A 20,468-nucleotide genomic window follows, 5' to 3' on the forward strand; every position below is an offset into this window, starting at 1 on the left:
TTGATACTATATAAGAATGACACCAAACAAAATGTTGTTCAAGGACCTACTATTCTGTAAAGTCTTTCTTCATCTTAAATGCTCAGAGTGCAAATGCCATGAGAATTGAGATTGTACATAGAGTTTATGTTTGAAATTGATGAACAACAATATATTCTAATAGATGAAAGATTATTTTGGAAATAAGAAATTTGCTCCACCAAACTAAACTTCAGCTAACATATTTCTAATTCCCTTTTGTAAATGGCTTAATATTTTATTTGATCTTCTTCAAACTCAATGTACTATGTTTTGTTATTTCTAATCTCAGTAGATGAATTAAAAGCTCATAGAAATGAGAACCTTCATTCCAGCTCAAAGAGCAGAGCTGGAAGTACAGCATGTATTTTCTAATTCGATCCAAGTCCACTCAACTCTGATTATGTTTCAAATACTTTTTTTTTGACTCAGGCTTGTGTATGAATATAGCATAGTATAATTAAATGTTGATAAAATACTTTTAATAATTTAAGAACATACTTCCTGTGGAAAACTGTCTCAATCCTGCCCTCAATATAAAAACCCAAGGTCCAGATAGTTCCTTAGATAAAACAAGCTTATCTTGTTCTGTTTAGACATGAGGACTGCAAAGATGAGCTCAGGCAAGACTAGAATAAGAAATTATCATGACTTTTTATTCTACTTTAAAGGTGCCTGCTTATAGGACATGTAAATATCCCAGCCTTTCCTCTTGATGTACTTATTAATTTTTGATGTACCTGCTAACTGTCCTTAATGTCCCTGTTAAGGTAACAATAGCTAAAGTGCCTGCCTCCAGCATCGGGAGTCAGGGTGAGGAGGAAAAATTGTATTCAGTAAATGGCCAACTGATCTTGTGGAGTTGTCAAGGCTAGTGTGCAATTTGGACTTGCCACAGCATCTCTCTCTCTCTCTCTCTCTCTCTCTCTCTCTCTCTCTCTCTCTCTCATCCATCATGACTGACACTGCCGAACAGAGGCCAAAGTCGCCAATCTGATAGACTTTATTGTGGGAAATTGCCATAATTTTTGAACTAAGAAACACAATCTCAAAAGTATGTTTCCCTTTTAGGATGTCAGTGATGCTGGCCCAACAACTTTACTTTTCTAGGGATACATAGATAAGTAAATGGTTTTCACCCTTGAGGACTTTAAAACTTAGTAAATTAAATTTTCAATGATATTCAACAATATGTCATAAACCCATTATGACTGAAACTTTTCCAATATTTTCCTAATTCGGCAAAATGAGTGAATACAAGAAGAAATCTTGCATTTCCAAACTTTATTTATATACAAATATAAAAGTAATTTTCTCCCTAGAGTCTAAACTTTTACAGTCAACGGGTTAATAATATTATCTCCCACTTTGCTTTCACACAATCTTGTGGAATGTTGTTACTGTCTATATATTTTGAATTCAAAATAATTCTTGAACTCAATATAAAACCTCATTCATATAATTGCTTTAGAACTAAAAAAAACAATTACAAAGACAACAATTCGGCTCAAATTTGGGCTAATGCAGTTTAAATTAACTTATCAAACTAGAAAATAAGTGACTACAAGAAATAAAATGATTCATCTGAGATAAAATATTCAACAAATAAAAATTATTACAGTTTAGGGAATTAACTATGACTTTCTTTTCTTCTAAGGTCTTAGTCTGAAGCCATCTCGATTTTGTATTTGTTGCAGGCAGTAAATTTATCATGAAACTGTTGATAGGTTTAACTATGGGGAATGGGGTGGTGATCTCAGTCACTCCCACTGGGAATGATATTGCTTCATGAAAGCTAAGTGAAAATGGGATGAAGCTGGATTGTGGGGGAAAGGAGCCAATATGGAATGTTAAGAAGACTATCATTACCCAGGTTCTGAGAGGTCCAGCTTCTTTGATAAAATTAGGGGAAAGTTGTAAGCCCTAGATTTGCTGGGGGAATTCTGGTTGGAGCAGCAACTCTTCGAATCCCAATTCGTTTTGAAATGGGAAATTTAATTTAGGCTCAAATTATTCATGTATCCTTAGTGATGAAAGTATATATTATTGCATTTATTTTCATCATAGCTATCAGAGATGTTCACATATGGAACAGTTAAGTAATAGATCATTGTATGTGCCTGTTTTCTATAGCAGAATCAGAAGATGCATCCCAAAAACTCATTTTAAAATGATAGATGGGGATTAGTCTTCAATTGGGTGAGTAATTATCTTTCAAGTTTCTTGTAGCCATGGTGACTAGTCTTTGTACATGTGCATTGCACAAACGTTTTGTTCATGACATTTCTATTTATGTTATAAATCATTAATAATTAACTAGATCATGTCTTCACACAATTACTATAATCCCAGTATAAATGTAAGTTTTAAAATTGTATAGTTACTGGTTTTAAAGGTATATGTAAAATTAAAAATAATAGTAGATAACACATCATATTGAAGTAGATAAAAAGTTTGCCATTTTAATAAATTGAAGTATAACATAGAGTGTCATGGATTACATTGACAGTGTCATGTAACTATCACCACTTCATATTTCCAAAAAGTGTGTCATACTGGAGACTAAAAATGAAATGAAATAATTACTCCCCATTTCTTTCTCCTTAGACCCTAGTTTCCTCTAATTTAGTTTATGTCTCTATAATCTCACCTGTATGCATTTTATATTAGTGGAATAATACATTATTTGGTCTATTATTTCTGCTTTATTTCATTTGACATGATGCTTTGAAGGTCCAGCTGTAAAAAATAAAAACGTGCACATGGAAGAGGTTGATGTGATGTGTGTGTTGTTCACAGGCTCTCTCGGAGTGGTTCTCTCTCTCACTCTCTCCCCACCCCACCCCCCGCTCACTTTCGGTGCTCTCGAGCCGCTGTGTATAGATTGGATTGGGATGACTCCTCCTTGTGCTCTGCTTCTGTATGTGCACTGTCCTCCCTTCTGTCTGTCTCTCTATCTCTGTCTCTGTCTCTGTAGTCTCTTCTCTGGTCTATTCCAACCTCTCTCTGTCTCTGCTTCTGTGTTTTCTCTCTTGCTTATGTGTCTTCTCCCCACTCCTGCGTCTTCTCTCCACTTCTGTGTCTTCTCTCCACTTCTGTGTCTTCTCCCCACTACTGCGTCTTCTCTCTTGCTTCTGTGTCTTCTCCTACAGTCTTAGTTTATATAGCAATCACATAGAGTGGTGACACAAAGGTGGGTTGAAAATTAACAGATCAACAAAGAGGGGTAAAACCATTCCTCCAGGAGATTAACAAAATCTCATCTAAAGAGATTACTCCAGATTACTAAGAGATCTGCTCAAGGGTGCAATCCAAACAAACAACAGTGTGTCGCTCTCTTCCTTCCTCAGCTAGTAATTCACTTAAAAATAGTTGTAGTAAATCTACTTCAAATATTTCTAGCAATGTCATTCTGTATGAGCACAGTAAGAGGTGTATCAAATTAAAAGTTTGGTTCTTTCTGAGAACTATATATTCCAGACCACAGTCCTCAGGCCAGGTTAGTCTTCCTAACCCCAGCAGGGTTCTAATCTCGTAGTTACTTTTGGATCATGACAGCATTTGTCTACAACCATGCTCTCAACTTATAGTTGAGTATTGTGGCACTTTGGTCTGGCCCATTTCAATGCCAGGGTAGCTCATAGCTTGTCCTGGGTCCATTACGTCTTTCGTTGGGACCCTGCTTTTGGGGTGCTAGGAACTAAGGGCAACTGAGTTGAGAAAGCAGATGCACTGGAGTAAATATGATTGAAGTTAATCAGCTCCAAAGTCACAAAGCTTAATATTAACTGTCTTCCTGTGTCCATACAGAAAGGACATTGCTTTAAGGTAAATTAAGGTCCCTGCAGCAAGACTGAAAGGACAAACCCAATGTTATCCTACAGTCTAGCCAAATTGTAAAATTATTAAACTTTGACATTTTAAAATAAGTTATTGTTAAACATTTTATGATAAGTTTTCATTGAGCTAACAAACAGTGAATATTAGGATGAACTCATATCAGGCGTTTAGAAACTGAGGGACAGAGAGAGTAATTGTTTCTTTTAGTTTACCTAATTGTTAGAAGTGATATCTAAGCACAAATCTTAAGACTCCAAATTTTGTGCTTCTGCTACCCCATCATCTTTTCTTTCTTTCCTCCTTGATCATGAATATACTATCTTTCAACACTGATAGGTGATCTAGCACTTTTTTTGATTGTAGTATGAATTTGTAAGACCAGACCCTGTGCCAGGCTGTTTCATCTAGACAACCTGGAGGGGGTTGGGTAAGGTCTCCTCCACCCCAATGGAGCCATCCCTGGAAGCCCAAGAGTCCAGAACTCAACTGCCACCATGCTCATGACCACTTTCCACAGGTTAGGACAAGCCTCACCCATGCGTAAATCTATTCCTGGACAAGATATCGCACACTTTACACCACTGATACACTAAGAATAGCACATCACATATGATGGGGTTTAAAGTAGAAGACAACCAATATTAGGGGGGATATACTTATACAAACACACACACACATACACACACAAGGCTCAATCTTTGACAACATGTTACTAATCTCATAGAAGAGTTTAGTGGCTCCTGGGTGAAATACAACAATATTCATATACTTTCCTCTAAGAAACTTTTTTGGATCATTTTTAGTTGGTTATTCATAAAAAACAATGCAAAATAAATTATTTCAGTTCTGCTTGGGAGGCAGGGTTTGGGGTTCAGGATGGAAATAAGGTGGTGGAAAAGTACAATGTGGTGGGCTTGGTGTTTGAATATTAAATGTAATTTGATTTGATCAAGGAATGAGACCCTTGAGACCCCAGTGATTTTTGGAAATCTCAAAAGATAGTTCTAATTTTAAAATATCATAAAACTAATATCCTATTACAACCACCTTTGAATTTTCCACGAATATAAATTTAATAATTTAGATGATTTCCAAGCATAAAAATTAAAAGGAAACTTTAAGATAAGAAAGTCCAAAAAAACCAACTGGCAAAATTTTGAAGAAATTTTCATGAATTATAAGGTTAATTGAATGGTTTGGAATGAGTTAGAAGAAAACACTTGATCAATCCAACCCAAGTGAACCAAAGATAAATAGGTATTTTTGTTGTAGTGCAATCTATTTTATTCTCCTTGGTGTATATATAGAGATATGAAATAGTTTATACCTAATCAGAAGTTATTATGTACATAGTTGAACATATATATGCATATGCAATTGTGCACAATTGGCAAATCACCAATTGTGCCAAATGATGATAAAAACATCTGGACATTAATTTTGGATGTCTCTCTCTTGGGTAAGACTTTTGTGGTATGGATGAGTATGGAAAATGATCAGTGGTGCAGTGAATAGACTCGAGAATTTGTTTTTAAATACAGAGATTCATAAAAGTCTAAGAAAAATGAGTGCAAACAATTTGGCAGGCAAAATGGATATTCAAGTTAAAATGTAAATATCCCTAAGTAAGAAAATACAAGTATGGAAATGGTAATAGCAATAAAAGCCAGAACTAAACAAAATTCTGTGAATTGGAATAATTGTCTATTATGAAGTTTTACATATACCATTTCATTTTGCATGAAATCAAAGCTAAAAAAAGAAACATTCATGAAATTAAATTTTTTTCCTGATAAGGGGAAGTTGCTTTCATTTCTGCAAAAAGAGTGAAAGATATTTGTATGGATTTTGGACCATTTTTCCTAAACATTAAGTGCTATTAAGACAATAAGACATGAGTAGAAATGTGAGGATAAATTGTTTTTTAAAAATAAAAGTGCAAATTAATGTTTTGTTTGTAATCAGACTGAAGAATTTTAGTTTGTATAGTTGAGGAAACATATGTGTGTGTGTGTGTGTGTGTGTGTGTGTGTGTGTAAATCTTATATATACACACGAATCACGAAATCCCCATTAATCATTGATTTCTCAAGCGGGCTCAGTAACCTCTCCATTTGTCCTTTCCCTTGAGATCTTAGAAGTCTCTCTCAGCTAGGCCCTCCCAATGATGTTGCATTGGAGGCTCTTTCAGGGTCAGGGGAATGGGATCTAGCTTGTTACTGGATTTAACATATGAATACACCATGGGTAGCTTGCAAGGCTGTCCCATGTGGGCAGGAAACTCTCAGAAGCCTGCCAGTTTCTCCCAGAGGGAGAAGCAGGCTACAAGATATCATGCGGCCACTTTGCGGCCATGCGCTTCTGGGAGCTTGCTTTTAAGTCTCTGGGTGATGACCATTGATGGAATTACACACACCTGGGTTCCTCTGCCAGTACCTTCATGCGTGAGGCCTGTCTGAATGTGTGGAGAGGGGCCTCGAGCATGGCTGTAGCTAGGTTCTGGTGGTCTTCGGGTGCTGGGAGCTCTGCTCCGGGTGGGGAGGGAAGCTGGAGCCCATCCCCTCCGAGGGGCCCCGGGGAAGACAGCCAGGCATGCGGGCAATAGACTCTCTATATATTTATTTATATATATACTCTCTCTATATGTATATATATTTACATACATATGCACATATATATTATGTAATAAATAATACATATTGTTTAGGTATTCCAAAGGGTAATACGACATTGTACCTTATATGTAAGGGAAAAAATAAAATAAATAACCCAAGAATGAGGAATTCAAGGCATAAAGGAAGCAGTGAATGCTAAAATAGATAAAATACAGATTTCTTGGACTGGAGTGATAGCACAGCGGGTAGGGCGTTTGCCTTGCATGTGGCCACCCGGGTTCGATTCCTCCATCCCTCTCAGAGAGCCTGGCAAGCTACTGAGAGTATCCTACCCACAAGGCAGAGCCTGGCAAGATCCCCGTGGTATATTGGATATGCCAAAAACATTAACAAGTCTCACAATGGAGACGTTACTGGTGCCGCTTAAGCAAATCAATGAACAATGGGACAACAGTGCTACAGACAGAGCTATATACTTAAATCATTAATAGAAATAATGATTACCTCTAAAAATAAACTTCACAATAGAAATGATAATTAGAAATTTGGATCTAAAATACTGGGTTATGTTAATAAAATTGAAAACCAAGTGTAGTATCTGGAGTAGGTAATAAATATACTGAGTTACTCTTTATCTGATTTTACTTTTTAGTGTTTTAAAAAGTTAAAAAGTAGTTATAGAACTATTAAAATAATTAATACTCCAACCTACTAGAAAATATTAGGAAAAACAGAAATAAATTCATGAGAAAACAAATTTTAAGAATAGTCTAAATTTTTTTTCTTTAAGCTCCTCAGTGATTTCTAAATTTTATTCAAGAGCATTCATTAAATTTATAGCCAAAAAATCAACAAACATTAAAGTATTTTTAGGTGGCAACTTCCAAGAGAAAGGAAGAACATGTTAGTCCAAGAACGAAGTTCAAGGTGAGCGTGCTTGGTGAAGGGCTTGCTCTAGTGGGAGAGAGCACTCCAGGCAGGCATTGGAGACCAGCCAGATGAGGAAGATGAGGCAGCTACAGGGAATATTGGACTTTTCATCTTAGAAACAACCAACAAAAAAAGGGCCAATTAAAATACATGATGACATTTGTGATTTGAATAGGTCATCAAGTCTCTTGTTTCCTTCATTTTAGAAATATCAGGTTTGTGTCAATCGGGGTGTTGAGTGTTTTTGTCCTCCACCATGAAGAGGAGTCTTTTAGGAAACAGTTAATAGAAATAAGAGAAACAAGAAGCAAGAAAAAAGCAGCTAATAGAGTGTCACAGTAAGTGCAATGTCTGACACCAAATGGCCTTTTTTTTTTCTTTTTGGGTCACACTTAGTGATGCACAGGGATTACTCCTGGCTCTGCACTCAGGAATTATCCCTGGCGGTGCTCAGGGGACCATATGGGATGCTGGGAATCAAACCTGGATCAGCCATGTGCAAGACAAATGCCCTACCCACTGTGCTATTGCTCCAGGCCCCTCAAATGGGCGTGTGTGTGTGTGTGTGTGTGTGTGTGTGTGTGTGTGTGTGTGAACCCATGTGGAGTAAAGCATGTGGCAGGGAAGGTGGTATCAAGCTTTTAAAAGATGAGACTTTAAGTGTCCATAAAATGTTAGATAGCAAATTTTCTTTTTTCTTTTTTTTGCTACCAAATGTTCATTCTTAACTACAAATTTCAATGCCATTATTTCATCTTTGTACTTCTCAAGGTGGTTGGGAGGTGATACAGAAAAATGGGTGCTGTATCTTGGACACATTATTGGTGGTAAAGTGAGATACTATGCTAACTGAGACTATGCATGTCAACACCACTGTAAACACATCACTTTAAACATAGTAAAAATTTTAACATGGTTATTATTAATAAAGCCACATGAACTACTTTGATAGACCCTGATTAACTGGACTATGTCGATACTTTTCTGTAATGGCCAGAATTTTTGTGCACTCTAGTTTTAGAGATGCAAATAGTGGGAAGACTATGGGTAAGCAAACTGAAATAGAATAAAAAGAGAAACTGGAGAGTACAGTTCTTAGATGAGTAATAGGCAAATGTGTTCACTTTGGTGTGTATTATTCTCAGAGGTGAAGAATTATAAGATCAAAATGGATTACTTTCTGTATCAACTTTTTTAGCATTTTTTTTTTGCATTTCAAAAATCTTTTGTAGGTAAATCATTATTTCCATGAATAAATAATAGCAAATTGTCACCAAGGACCATTCTTAATTCAGTCAGCATAGCCTTAGGGTTTCACAACTCAATCAGTTATCTCTAAATCAACAAAATTTAGCTCCAGAGGAGTGCGATCTGGGAAGCTTTACTTTTCGGTTCTCTCATATGTTTTCTTTTAGTTTAATGTGTTTGTCTGGATTCTTAGACACCATGGTGATAGGCGTCATAGAAATAAATAGAAATAGACATAGAAAAGAGCTAAAAAAATAAAATGAAAACTTGAGAAGACTAGAATGACACTTATATCTGAGCACTTTTTTCCCCCCAAAACTCAGTGAGGGGGAAATTAAAAAGGGACTTTGTGTCAGACAGACAAGTTAGTGAATAATTTTTCTAACAGTGTTATTTTGCTGACACTAGACTAAGGGAGCTCATTAGCATGCTGAGACTATTTAACTCCCAAAAAATAGTGCTTTTGCTTTTGCTTTGCTGGATATTCTTTAAATCTCAGCTCAGCTCAGCATTAAAATAGTAGTAAACCACTTCAAAGTGGGTAGTGTGAATTGATAGAAAGAAAAGAGTCTTTGGAGTTAGTGTTTGATTTTGGCACCAGAATTTATTATCATTGTTAATGCTTCATGAGATTTACTTTCCTCATCTGTAATATGTCTATATTAATACCCCAGACATTTAGAGCAGGTAAAAGCACCAAATTAAAATCCCCATAATTGATTCTGGTACACCGATGCTGCTTTAAGTGTCCACTCCATTTCTTACTGTCTATATAAATCCCTTAGTTTAATTTAGTCAAATGAATGTTCAAGTAGAAAAAAATAGGACACCCAAACTACTAGGCATCTGCTGAATGAAGTTTCTCCTAGAAACATAAGAATTTGTGTTGACACTCTTTCTGTCCCCTGTCTCTCTAAGGCTCAAATCAAGAATAAGTTCAGTTTCCATACTCAGAGATCAGAGTGTGAATTTTCACCTCTGACTCCCACAAATGCACTGTGGCTTGTCTGAATGAAAATGTATTGCTTGAACTAATATATCAGATAAAATACTCTGGAGGATGGCTGCATTTGAGAGCAGAGAAATGAAGGAACTGCAATATGCTCTTCAGTAAAACAAAAACAAATCTAAATGCCTGGAGAGGATCCAGGCAAAGGTTTTGATCTGACATTTGAGGCCGCAGTTGGAGATGTGTTTCTCCTTCGTGTTAAACACAAATCCTGAATTATATTCATTACCTGCTTTTGTGGTTGCAGAGAAAAACCAATAAAATATTAAATTGTTTTCATTGTTGTAGCTCTGAGTGATATTGAATCCCTGCAGATGGTGTGTAATAAACTTATTTCTTTGTTATTAATCTATTGATGCTCTCACCGGCGATCCTGGGGGAGATGGCCTAGAAGGAGATCCTAACAAAGGTTTAGAAAGCCGTTCCAGTATAGTTCATTCTGACTGTTGCAGTAGAAGTAGTTCATGTCCTGTCAATCATTTCTGACTAGTGCAATTTTACCTAAAGACACAGGAAAGTATTTCTGTGTGAAACCATCTCAAACAAATGAATAAAATTACGAATTTTAGAGAACCAATAATAAATAAAAATTGAGTACAGCCTTTTCCTGAGCCTCTTGTCAATGCCAAGTCCAGTCCCTAGATCATAAAATAAATTCAAAATCTGGCATTATAAGCAAGTAGTTTTCATTGTTTTTCCCTTCATACTTCTTGCATCTCTTGAGCATCTTCTATCACCACATTTCCTAATATTTTTGTTGAGAAAGCAAACAAATTTAGATGTTCTGTTTTAACTTTGCACATAAACCTAAATGCTCAAATATCATGTCCTCTTACTCATAATCAAAAAAAGTTCTGGGAGTAATTGGTGGGAGCAACATGCAAGCAAGTGGAATGTCAGGAAAGTCTGTTCTGTAAGTTTGGGCTGGTGCCGCAAGCCCCAGGGTAAAAGTAGCCTATTCCAGAATGAAAAGGCATGCGGCCATAGAGATTCCTGGTATTGATGTCCAAAACCAAACTGAATGCATAATGACAACAGTTTGCATCTTTGGATGAGCTAAAGCTGCTTTCTAAATATGGGGTAAATTCTCTTGGTTGAAAAGGAAGAATCCAACTTGGGAGAACTCCATTAATCAGTCTATATGTGTTGATTGCCTACAGTGTAATTTTTGTGCTATTCTCCAGAGTGTGGAGGTTGTCAAAAGGGAATGGCCTGATCCTGCCTAAAGCAACTTGTGAACTAGTTGGGAAAATAGAACAAACATCCATGAAAAATTAGAGAATAATCAAATGCTAATGTATGCCTTCTGACTTTAAGTGTAATAAGAATTCTTAGAAGGGTAGGATCAGTGTATGAAGAAAGAATTGGGAAAGGTTTCTTAGAAGATATTGAAGCTGGGGTTTTAAGAAGAGGTATGAAGGAAGAAACATTTCCAGGCCAAGGAAACACTATGTACTTCGATTAGACCATGACACACATGTCAGAGAGGCATCAGTAATATGATGGTAGGAAAGAATTGAAATAAAGAGGAAAATGTATGGTAGGGCCATCCTGTTTAGCTATGATATGGAAAAAAGAAAATGTATGAAAGATTCTAAGCTAAAGCCTGATAAAAGCTTTACTGTTCAAAAAGTATTTAGCAACCATGCACAGATTGAAGTTAGTTGGTGTAGGATTTTAAAAGGCTTTCAGTAAAGATAAAGAAACTAACCCTTCTCTAAAAGTGAGTGAGCTAGTGTAAAAGGATAAAAATTCATATATTCCATGTACTTGATCATCAAACTCTCGTCCTTCAGGGGTCACAAAAATATCCCAGAAATTAGTATCAAAGCTTTAAATTGTTTGTTTTGAGTTTGGCTAAATACTCAAAACCCAAAGAGTTTTAATTTAGCTTCGATTAATTCAGTTTTGATTCCTGGCTTTGCACTTATGTGTGTTTGTGATTAACCAAGAAACATAGCATTTTTAACCTATATATGCTTCTCACTATATATAATCATAATTTTAAGATGACCACCAATACCTCTCCCCCTTCTATAATTTCTTTCTGTTGAATGTGAGCAGAACTGTGAACAGGATAAGGAACCACTCTCATAACTATTTTACATAGAAAAGAAAAATTTATAGATGGAACCAGGTCATCAGTAGTTGATTTCTTAAAGAGAAGCATGCAGATTGGTTTATTCTCATCACCATAATTCTTTAAGAAGATCACTTGTATTACTTGTCATCCAATTGATCTTCGATTTGCTCAAGCGGGCACCAGTAATGTCTCCATTCATCCCTGTCACGTGCTAGTGTAGCCCAATGGTATCTGCTCATTCAGGAACACAAAGAGCCTCAAACTGTTCATTCAGGGTTTTTAAGAAGATCATAAAGAAGGGAATCCAAGAGCTTTAAAGTGTGAGAGGATTTCTCTTACCAATCTTGAAAGCTCGCCTACAGTTCTATGGACTTGAGTTTGGACAAGAACAGTGAGATTCAGATGAGATGACAATTCTTGTAGATACCTTGATGCAGTTTCTGAGACACTCAGCATTCTTCTTCCCAGAATTTTAATGTACAGATTAGATATTATTTTAAATCACTTGTGTTTTGTGCAATTTGTTGCATGCTTATGTATAAGTATATTAAAAATAAAGACGTGACTATGAGATAATGAAATGAGATAACATGAAAACTGAATTTAAAGTGTTTAGTGCTATGCCTGGCATGTTGTAATTATGTAGTAAAATTAAAGTTATTTTTGTCATTATTGTTCTTTTATGTATAACCATGGAGTAAGTAGGAAAATGTTCTAAAATTAAGAGAAACTAATTGAAAAGCAGCAAGATCAATAAGGAAACTTACATATAATAAGTAAAGCCTTTAAAATGTACAGCCAGCCTTTCAAATGAGACTCTGTGAGCCAGAAGAGAATGAAAAGATATAGCATAAAAATGAGATGAATACCTCACTACGTGTATTCTGTGCTGATAGATTATCATTCATATTTGAAGGAACAATACAGGACTTCATGGACAGGCAACCCATTTTACAAGAAATGTTAAAAGTTTGTTACATGCATGCCATGGAGGTAAGTTTGCAGGGTGGGAGTGAACCTGGGGACATTGGTGGAAGAACGGGGGAACTGTTAGTGGGATTGGTGTTGGAACACGTTATACCCAAAACAGTTCTATTATGAATCATGGTGGTTTTTTTTATAAATTTATAAATCATGGTGTTTTTAAAAAAACTAAAAAGAGAAAAAAATTAATGGAATTATATGAAAAAAAAGAAGTAGTAGAAAGGGATGAAGAAAGTGATAATGGTGTTTCTGGGCCTCCCTCAGTGCATCTCCTAGTTAAATTGAACACTCTCTTCATGATAGTAAAGTATTCATTGTTTTGTTAGCCCAAACTCCAGCTGATTATTGTAGTTGGAACAATGAAGCATAATCTTCACTACATCAAAGCCACACATCCACAGTTACAATGTATTTGGCATCATCCAGAGTAAGTCACTAGAAAAAAAGAGTATTAATGGAAGTTGTTAATATAAAATCTTTGCAATCTTATATGTTAAATGACGTGTACAGGGATAATTCCCATGCATTCAGGAGCAATGCTAAAATATTTAGAAACCACATACATTGTAAGCAGCCATCATGCGCACTTATGTTGTAGAATAAATATCAATGTCATATGCATTGTAAAAACTTAGATTATTCAGCATTCGGTGACAATGAGTCTCCTTTATGGGTTAATTATCACGCTGAAAGATGGGTCCCCAAGATGGAATTTACTGTCAAGGACCTCATGGACTAATAAAGAGAGAACAAAAAAAAGTAAGTCATCAATGACAATATAGTTATATAAATACTACAATAGAAACACATGCTGGAAATCATGGATTCAGGCAGCAAAGATGCAGGGGAAAAACCTGATGGCTCAGTCTCAGCTAGAAATAGAAATTGTATGCTACTTGGAGCTAGAATTCAGTCTTTAGACAGATAGGTAAGAAGTACTAAGGTTTCTGGAGGTAGGTCTCTAATGCAAGGGGACAATTCATCCCACTCTGACAAAAGTGATAATGGTATAATTTGTTGAAAATGGCTGGAGTGAAAAGAAAATAGAAAGACCAAAGAATAAAGGGCCACATGAAGGAGTTTGTTTTTTATCTGATGACATGAAAAATACATTAAATAGATTAAGACAAGTTAAATTTTTATTTTCCAAAACAATTCTAATGGCACAGAGCATAATAGTTTAGAGGCAGCCAAATTAAAAGCAGAAATGTCAGTTGGGGTGACATTGTGGTAACATAGGAGAGAAGCAATAATGACCTGAATCAAGATCATTCTGATGACGATGCTTTTTTAAAAAGGATAATTAAATTAATTACATATAAATGTAACCAACTGAAGTTAATAAATTATTAGGTATAGGGGTTGAAGGCATGCAAAAATGAGGATGACTTATTGTATGGGTTTGCTGACTATATGGTGCTATTTATAAAAACAAAAATATTAGAGTAAAAGAAGACAATGGTAGGTATACTGCCTTTGTCCAGGAGGAGAAAACTACAATTCCAAGCCTATAAATTGAAATTTTATCTGGAAGAATACACTAAATTGTTAAAATAAACATTCTGATTTTCAGACAAAATGAAGCCAGATCTTTACTTCGAAAGATTTTAAAGAATATTAAAGGCCCACCAAAAAAAATATTGTCACAGTAGAAATATCAACATTTAGATGGTAGCACTCTGGTTGAGTATAGTCATTTTATTTGTCTAGAAATTTAAACGCAAATTCAGTAACATTGTAGACATAGAGAGAGAGAGAGCAACCTATTAGGAAAACTGCAAGGGATAGTGTAGGGGAAGGAGGAAAACCATAAATCAGTGAAAAATCCTTATCTAATCAGTGTCATATGATGCAAAGATACCAAGTAGGATATAGCCATTGGTCTCTGTAACTAGAAAATGATATTAGTGAGTTGGAGATCTCAGCCCTGGGTCCCACACACCTGGGTTCCTCTGCCGGTTCCTTCATGCATGAGGCTTGTCCAAATGTGTGGAGAGGGGCCTTGAGCATGGCTGTGGCTGGGTTCCAGAGATCTTTGGCTGCTGGGGCTCTGCTTGGAGTGGGGAGAGAGACTCAACCCACCCCCTCTGAGGGGCCCCAGTGAAGACAGCCAGGTGCGGGGGCAAGAGATCCAAGCCTGGCAAGCTACCAAGCATTGCCTGCCCGAATGGGAGTGCTTGGCAAGCTCCCTGTGGGGTATTCATATGCCAAAACCAGTAACAATGATGGGTCTCATTCCCATGTGCCTGAAAGAGCCTCCAATGTGACACCGTTGGGAAGGACAAGTAGAGAAAGACAGTTAAAATCTCAGGGCTAGGACTAATGGAGATGTTACTGAGACCACTGGAGCAAATCGACGATCAACAGGATGATAGTGATAGTGATTAGTGAGTTGATCAATGAGGCTGTGAACCATCAAGAAAGGGACACTACTTTCAGGAAGTTCTGTCTGTTGAGAGGCAGACACTGTGCTAGGCACACTGAGAGAAGGATGACAAAATATGGGTGGGTTCCTACTTCAAGAATCTCCTTAAGAAATAAAACACATTGTGTTTCTATGTATATGGGACTGTAAGAGTCATCTATATTGATGCATATCACGACTCTCAGTCAAATTAAATATGTTTTATACTCTTTGGTATTCAGGCCATGACTGACAATATGAGGAAAATATCATTTAGCACAGTAGGTAGGGCGTTTGCCTTGAAAGCAGCCGGCCGGGCTTTGACTCCTCCATCTCTCTTGGAGAGCCCAACATACTACAGAGAGTATCCCACCCACACGGTAGAGCCTGGTAAGCTACCCATGGCATATTTGATATGCCAAAAATGTAACAGCAAGTCTCACAATGGAGACGTTACTGGTGCCCACTAGAGCTAATTGATGAACAATGTACAACAGTGCTACTGTGCAGTGCAATGGAAAGGGAATGGGCCACGGAGTCAAGTTGACTTGAATCTAAATACATTTCTCATAATTCACTAGCTGTGGAATTTTCAGGTGGAAACTAAATTCATCTTTACACTTTTTAATTCATCTTTGAAACAAAGCTGATGATAAATAAATCTGGGGGTTATTAAAAACATGCAGATAAATACTGTGGAGTGGTTGAAGTGGTGATAATAAGTAATAATTTTTTCTTTTTTTTTTCAGTTTAAGCCCTTCAAGTACTTTGTGGGCAAGGACTAAGATCTCAACAGATTTGGTGATGTCAGCTTTTGTAAGAGACAATTTGAGATGTGAGATTTAACTAGACTGTAATTTTCTCCTGGGCACCACATAATAGAAGGAAAATGTACCCTCTCCGTAGGTCCCTATGTATCATTATCATCCCTGGAAGAGGCAAGGCAGTCTTGCAAGGTTTGGCTCTCAGTTATTTCAGCTTTAGTTTGCACAGTAAAATTATTTCATCTTTTAAGGTCATTAGACACACAGTACACTCTTTATTTACATAGAATAAGTCATCCATCATTCAGAGAAGACATCTGTAGCTATTTTATCAGACTCATCGTAGTAAAGCTTGCTGTGCTAGTTGTATGTGTTCCTACAGCGTTTTCTTTCTGTCTTGGAGGGGTCAGTGAGAACTAGGAAGCAAAATGAAAATTTAGAGGCCTCTGTAGGCGCTGGATTTGTTTTTTACAATTTAACATATAAAAGTGATTATATCAAATGAAATTAAATGCATTGTTATGGGGCATTTATGACATCTCATTTAAGGAATTGCTGGGAATGCTTTAGAGAGCTCTTATTTCCAACCACCAGCCTGTGTCATGAATAAAGCCTCTGGTATGGTACTTAGCAACTAATTAAACCAAAAAGACAAATATGAGGCTTTTACATTTTTAATTTAAAAGCTTCTAAATGTAATTGTTGTTGTAGTGCTACCAAAGTACAGTGCAGCAGTCTGCATTTTTAAGCCTCTAATTTCATTATCATAATTAATTTTGTATATAAAAAGGTCTGTCTAGGGGTAAGAGATATATTATTTACTGTTTTTTTCTAAAAAGAATTTGCTTAAACATCACGGTTTACATAGTTGTTTATAATACAGTTGCTTTAGGTATTCAGGCATTCAGTGTTCTGACACCAATCCTACCACCCGTGTGATCAAGCACAAGCAAATATAGATCATATTGCTCATTATAGCAAAATGACAAATGGAAACTAATCTATCAGCAAATAGATCAATAAAAATCAATTCATGCTAATTTTTATATGTCATGATGGTGTTATTAAAGTCATTATCTGAGAATTTGCTGAGCTGATTGGTGTCGGTTGAGCCTTGTTTGCTTATGGAGCTTGGTGGGCTTCTACAGTTTCCTGCAAAATCACTACCCTTTTACGCAGCTGTTAATACCATGTAATAAGGTTTCACTGTTGCATGCTTCAGAAGCTGTGGAACTGGGAGGTTGGGTATAAAAAATATGGAATCACAAATCACGAATCACGAAATCCCGTTAATCACTGATTTCTCAGGCGGGCTCAGTAACATCTCCTTTCGTCCTTTCCCTGAGATCTTAGAAGTCTATCTCGACTTGGCCCTCCTAACGATGTTGCACTGGGGGCTCTTCAGGGTCAGGGGAATGAGATCCAGCTTGTTACTGGATTTTGCATATGAATACACCATGGGAAGCTTGCAAGGCTGTCCCATGTGGGCAGGAAACTCTCAGAAGACTGCCAGTTTCTCCCAGAGGGAGAAGTAGGCTAAAGATAACACGCGGTCACTTTGTGCTTCTGGGAGCTTGCTTTTAAGTCTCTCTCTCTCTGGATGTTGGCCATTGATGGGATTACACATACCTGGGTTCCTCTGCTGGTACCTTCATGTATGAGGCCTGTCCGAATGTGTGGAGAGGGGCCTCCAGCATGACTGTAGCTAGGTTCCAGTGGTCTTCGGCTGCTGGGAGCTCTGCTTGGGGTGGGGAGGGAAGCTGGAGCTTATCCCCTCCGAGGGCCCCGGGGAAGACAGCCAGGCATGCGGGCAAGAGACTCTGTGCATCACTCTCTTCTGAGAGCTTGCTTTTAAGTCTCTCTCTGGATGTTGGCCGTTGATGGGATTACACACACCTGGAACCCTTCACAAATTTGCATGTCATCCTTTTGCAGGAACCATGTTAATCTTCTCTGTATTATTCCAATTTTATTTTTATTTTAGATATTGGGACACACTCCTCGGTGTTCAGGGATTACTTCTGACTCTTCACTCAGGAATTCTCCTGGTGTTGCTCAGGGGACCGTATGAGATGCTGGTTATTGAACCCAAGTTGGCCACATGGAAGGCAAGTACCCTACACGCTGTACTATCTTTCTGGCAGCCCCCCACACACACCCCATTCCAATTTTATTTACTGCCATAGAAACTAAATGTTTGTTTGTTGTTTTTAAATGTTATGTTTTGTTTTATTTTTTATTTTTACTTTTTTTTATTTAAATTTATTTATTTATAATTAGAGAATCACCGTGAGGGTACAGTTACAGATTTATACACTTTTGTGCTTATACTTCCCTCATACAAAGTTTGGGAACCCATCCCTTCACCAGTGCCCATTCTCCACCACCCGTAAACCCAGTGTCCCTCCCACCCTCCCCAATCCCATCTCCCCCCCACCCCACCCTGCCACTGTGGCAAGGCATTCCCTTCTGTTTTCTCTCTCTAATTAGCTGTTGTGGTTTGCAATAAAGGTGTTGAGTGGCCGCTGTGCTCAGTCTCTAGCCCTCATTCAGCCCGCAACTCCCTTCCCCCACATGGCCTTCGACTACAATGTAGTTGGTGATCGCTTCTCTGAGTTGACCTTTCCCCGGAACGTGAGGCCAGCCTCGAAGCCATGGAGTCAACCTCCTGGTACTTATTTCTACAGTTCTTGGGTGTTAGTCTCCCACTCTGTTATTCTATATACCATAGATGAGTGCAATCTTTCTATGTCTGTCTCTCTCTTTCTGACTCATTTCACTCAGCATGAAACTTTTCATGCCCATCCACTTGACTACAAAATTCTTGACCTCCTTTTTTCTAACAGCTGCATAGTATTCCATTGTATAGATGTACCAAAGTTTCCTCAACCAGTCATCCGTTCTGGGGCATTCGGGTTTTTTCCAGATTCTGGCTATTGTAAACAGTGCTGCGATGAACATACATGTGCAGATGTTGTTTCGATTGTCCTTTTTTGCCTCTCTGGGATATATTCCCAGCAGTGGTATTGCTGGGTCAAATGGGAATTCAATATCTAATTTTTTGAGAGTCGTCCAAATTGTTTTCCAGAAGGGCTGAACCAGTCGGCATTCCCACCAGCAGTGAAGAAGGGTCCCTTTCTCCCCACATCCTCTCCAACAGCGGTTGCTTTTGTTCTTTTGGATGTGTGCTAGTCTCTGTGGTGTGAGGTGGTATCTCAAAGTTCTTTTGATCTGCATCTCTCTGATGATTAGTGATGCAGAGCACTTTTTCATGTGCCTTTTGGCCATTCGTATTTCTTCCTTGGTAAAGTTTCTGTTCATTTCTTCGCCCCATTTTTTGATGGGGTTGGATGTTTTCTTCTTGTAGAGTTCAACCAGTGCTTTATATACCATTGATATCAACCCCTTATCTGATGGGTATTGTGTAAATATCCTTTCCCATTCTGTGGATAGTCTTTGTATTCTGGTCACTGTATCTCTTGCGGTGCAGAAGCTTTTTAGTTTAATGTAGTCCCATTTGTTGATCTCTGTTTTTACTAGATTGCTTAGTTCCGTGTCACCTTTGAAGATACCTTTATCTTCAATATCGTGGAGGGTTTCGCCGACCTTGTCTTCAATGTACCTTATGGTTTGTGGTCTAATGTTGAGGTCTTTAATCCATTTTGATCTGACTTTTGTGCATGGTGTCAGGTCAAGGTCTAAACCCATTTTTTTGCATGTGGTTGTCCAGTTGTGCCAGCACCATTTGTTAAAGAGGCTTTCCTTGCTCCACTTCACATCTCTTGCTCCCTTATCAAAGATTAGATGGTCATACATTTGGGGTTGTGTGTAGGGATATTCCACCCTGTTCCATTGGTCTACGGCTCTGCCTTTGTTCCAGTACCATGCTGTTTTAATTGTTACTGCTTTGTAGTAAAGTTTGAGGTTGGGGATGGTGATGCCTCCCATCATCTTTTTCCCAAGAATTGTTTTAGCTATCCTTGGACGTTTGTTATTCCATATGAATTTTAGGATTGCTTGATCCATTTCTTTGAAGAATGTCATGGGTATACTTAAAGGGATCGCATTGAATCTGTATAATGCTTTAGGGAGTATTGCCATTTTGACAACATTGATTCTCCCTATCCACGAGCAGGGTATATGTTTCCATTTCCTCATGTCCTCTTTGATTTCATGGAGTAGCGTTATGTAGTTTTCTTTGTAAAGGTCTTTTACTTCCTTGGTTAAGCTGATTCCGAGGTACCTGATTTTCTGGGGCACGATTGTGAATGGGATTGCTTTTTTCATGTCCCTTTCCTCTGCCTCATTGTTTGCATATATGAAGGCCATGGATTTTTGGGTATTGATTTTGTAGCCTGCAACTTTACTGTATAAGTCTATTGTTTCTAAGAGTTTCTTAGTAGAGGTTTTAGGCTTCTCTAGATATAGTATCATGTCGTCTGCAAATAGTGAGAGTTTGATTTCTTCCCTTCCTATCTGGATGCCCTTAATCTCTTTTTCTTGTCTAATAGCTATCGCAAGTACTTCCAGTACTATATTGAAGAGGAGTGGTGAGAGTGGGCATCCTTGTCTT

General features: G+C 37.5%; 1 non-coding gene across 1 annotated transcript; it reads right to left on the bottom strand.

Moving 5' to 3' along the window:
• Positions 1 to 17,785: 17,785 nt before the first annotated feature.
• LOC129402867 (U6 spliceosomal RNA) lies at positions 17,786 to 17,888 on the bottom strand. Its single transcript, XR_008628901.1, has one exon. It is a non-coding gene; the product is annotated as a U6 spliceosomal RNA (small nuclear RNA).
• Positions 17,889 to 20,468: the final 2,580 nt, after the last annotated feature.

Source organism: Sorex araneus, chromosome 2 (genome assembly GCF_027595985.1).
Source record: "Sorex araneus isolate mSorAra2 chromosome 2, mSorAra2.pri, whole genome shotgun sequence".
In the NCBI taxonomy this organism is placed as follows: Eukaryota; Metazoa; Chordata; class Mammalia; order Eulipotyphla; family Soricidae; genus Sorex; species Sorex araneus.